Source organism: Bubalus bubalis, chromosome 14 (assembly GCF_019923935.1).
Source record: "Bubalus bubalis isolate 160015118507 breed Murrah chromosome 14, NDDB_SH_1, whole genome shotgun sequence".
In the NCBI taxonomy this organism is placed as follows: Eukaryota; Metazoa; Chordata; class Mammalia; order Artiodactyla; family Bovidae; genus Bubalus; species Bubalus bubalis.
This window is the reverse complement of record NC_059170.1, coordinates 20,106,706-20,110,317: the sequence shown is the minus strand read 5'-3', so window position 1 is coordinate 20,110,317 and position 3,612 is coordinate 20,106,706. Positions and strand designations below refer to the sequence as shown.

General features: G+C 39.4%; 1 long non-coding RNA gene across 1 annotated transcript; it reads left to right on the top strand.

The window, feature by feature from the left end:
* The first annotated feature begins 1,421 nt into the window (after positions 1-1,421).
* Positions 1,422-3,612, top strand: LOC123329180. The gene is made up of 2 exons (XR_006544436.1): positions 1,422-1,480; positions 3,077-3,612. It is a non-coding gene; the product is annotated as an uncharacterized LOC123329180 (long non-coding RNA).

Below are 3,612 nucleotides of genomic sequence, written 5' to 3'. Positions count from 1 at the left end.
ACGAGTCGCCAGTCCAGGTTCGATGCACGATACTGGATGCTTGGGGCTGGTGCACTGGGACGACCCAGAGGGAGGGTATGGGGAGGGAGGAAGGAGGAGGGTTCAGGATGGGGAACACATGTATACCTGTGGCGGATTCATTTTGATATTTGGCAAAACTAATACAATTATGTAAAGTTTAAAAATAAAATAAAATTAAAAATAAATAAATAAAATAGAATAAAATAAAGAAAGAAAGAAAGAAAAGAAAATTATGGTAAGTTAAAGATCCAGACATAAAGGCTATGTGCCATGTTGTATGATTTCATTTTTATGAAATATACAAAATAGACAAATCTACAGAGACCAAAAGTAGATTAGTGATTGCCTACGGTTGAGGAGTGGACAGAAGGGTGAGAAGGATGAGAATGTTTATTTATAGGTATAAAGTATTATTATTTTTGGGGGGTGATAAAAATATTCTAAAACTAGATTATGGTGATTGCTGCAAAACTGTAGATATACTAAAAACCATTGAATTGTACACTTTATAAACTGGTGAACCTTATGGTAGATAAAATATATCTCAACAAAGCTGTTAAACATAACAACTGTAGAATGAAAGCAGCCATGGACAAGATGAAAATGAATGGGCATGGCTGCATTCCAACAAAACTTTACGAAGAAAAAACAAAAAAAAACAAAAAAAGATGGTGGGCCAGATTTGACCTGTGGGCTGCAGTTTGCTAACACCTAAGCTACAGTGTGAAGAAAGAGCTTAAGTCATGGAGTTATTGGAACCAGTTGTAGGTTGTACACTGTAATTTTAACAATGCTACTGCAGGAGCTATCTGGTTTCAGCTCTGGTGTCAAGTTTTTCTTACTATTCTGACATTCATTTTTAGCATTGGAGATTTCTTGCTCTTGTTTTAGAATTCAACCATAGATTTTGAATGTATGTTGTTGTATTTTATCCATTACTTCCCTGTGCTTAGAAACGTGGAGGAGACTTCCTGCCTCAGTTTAGACTGCCAAACTGACCAAAAGTTACATATATGCTAAGTCCCTGTCTCTTTCTCTAGTCTCACCTTTTATTACTCCTTTATTCTCTCAGTAAATTTTAGCCACACTGATTTCTTTTCTGCCTTAGGGCCTTTCAAATAGGTCTTTCCTCTGCCCCTAAATCTTCATTTGGCAGGCAACTTCTTATCATCAAGTCAAATATCATTTAGCCCTTCCTAAATTCTCAATCTAATTTGTCCCTCCTCACCCCTACAGTCTATCTCACTACCTTGTTCTGTTTTCTTCCTAACAAAGTTATTAGGAGGAGAAAGGGACGACAGAGGATGAGATGGTTGGATGGCATCACTGACTCGATGGACATGAGTTTGAGCAAGCTCCGGGAGTTGGTGATGGACAGGGAAGCCTGGTGTGCTGCAGTCCATTGGGTTGCAAAAAGTTGGACACGACTGAGCTACTGAACTGAACTGAGAGTCATTAGGTAGGTGATTTTGTCTCTGCCCAAGCTCTGAGTATGTACCTTTCTTCTGAGATTCTGTTCACGAGTGGGCAATGCTAACTGAGCCTCTGGCTTTCACCACAGTGTGTTCTGCTTTTGCTTCTGTTTGCCCATGGCTTGTGTTCAGTCCTGATTTCTATGGCTTCTGAGAGTTTTGGTACTGTGGATTCCTGGGTAATTGTTATTGTTTGAGGGAAATTTCCCCATTTTTTGGCCCTTGAATATCTTTCCTCTTCTTGTTTTCGAGTACAGCACAAAATTTAAAAAATCTATATTTTATAAAAATTAGCTTGCTCCTTGGAAGAAAGGTTATGACAAACCTAGACAGTGGCCCCATGAATTGCAGTATGCCAGTCTTCCTTGTTCTTCACTATCTCCTCGAGTTTTCTTGAACCCATGTCCATTGAGTTAGTGATGCCATCCAACCACCTCATCCTCTGTCATCCCCTTCTCCTCCTGTCTTCAATCTTTCCCAGCATCAGGGTCCTCTCCAATGAGTCGGCTCTTCACATCAGGTGGCCAGAGTACTGGAGCTTCAGCTTCAGCATCAGTCCTTCTAAGGAATATTCAGGGTTGATTTCCTTTAGGATTGAGTGGTTTGATCTCCTTGCTGTCCAAGGGACTCTCAAGAGTCTTCTCCAACACCACAGTTTGAAAGCACCACCTTCATCAAGAAGCTCTTTAGTTCCTCTTCACTTTCTGCCATTAAAGTGGCATCATTTGCATATCTGAGGTTGTTGATATTTCTCCCAGCAATCTTGATTCCAGCCTGTGAGTCATCCAGCCTGGCATTTCACATAATATACTCTGCATATAAGTTAAATAATCAGGGTGACAATATATAGCCTTGACGTACTCCTTTCCCAATTCTGAACCAGTTCGTTGTTACATGTCCAATTCTAACTGTTGCTTCTTGTCCTGAATACAGGTTTCTCAGGAGGCAGGTAAGGTGGTCTGGTATTCCCATCTCTTTCAGAATTTTCCAGTTTGTTGTGATCCACACAGTCAAAGTCTTTAGGTAGACAACAAAGCAGAAGTAGATGGGTTTTTTTTTGAATCCCGTTGCTTTTACTGTGATCCAGAGGATGTTGGCAATTTGATCTCTGGTTCCTCTGCCTTTTCTAAATCCAGCTTGAACATCTAGAACTTCTTGGTTCACGTGCTGCTGAAGCCTTGCTTGAATGATTTTGAGTAAAATCTTGCTAGCATGTGAAATGAATGCAATTGTACAGTAATCTGAACATTCTTTGGCATTACCTTTTTTGGGGATTGGAATAAAAACTGACTTTTCCAGTCCTGTGGCCACTGCTGAGTTTTCCAAATTTTCTGGCATACTAACTGCAGCACTTCAACAGCACTGTCTTTTAGGATATGAAATAGCTAAGCTGGAATTCCATTACCTCCACTAGCTTTGTTCGAAGTAATGCTTCCTAAGGCCCACTTGACTTCACATTCCAGGATGTCTGGCTCTAGATGAGTGACCCCACCATTGTGGTTATCCAAGTCATTAAGACCTTTTTTGTATAGTTCTTCTGTGCCTTCTTGTCACCTCTTCTTAATCTCTTTTTTCTGTTACAGAAACCTTATGGCCTACAAAACCTTTATAAAAAGTCGGTCCCTGAGGTCAACCACAAAAACTTGATGAAAGTGGGATTTTAAGGAAAGACTGTACCAGTTTAAGACTGTATGCCAAGACTGATCCAAGACTTAAGGCATTTTCAAAAGATTTCATACCTAGATGATGAGAATCTTAGGTTGAAGAACAGAGAAATACAAAATCCTCTGAAAAAGAAGAGGGTTTAGATTGTATTGAAGACCATTTTTTAAAAGTCTAATATATTTACAGCTTCTTAACTAAAGCTCCAAGGCAGGTTCAGAAAACTTTAACTGAAATATTTTCCCACTTTGCGGAAAATGTGCCTTAAGGAATAATTTAGGTTGAAATGAACCTCATTGTCTTGCCTTAAAACAGTTCTTGAACCATTGTTTGTTTTTCCTTGCTGTTCTTTTGTTTCTGAATCTTTCACAAACCAACTGGAGCCAATTATCTTCCATGCAATTAAAACCAAATAGTTTGTGCCATGCTGCTCTTTAGTGCAGCTGTTTCCCCTTAA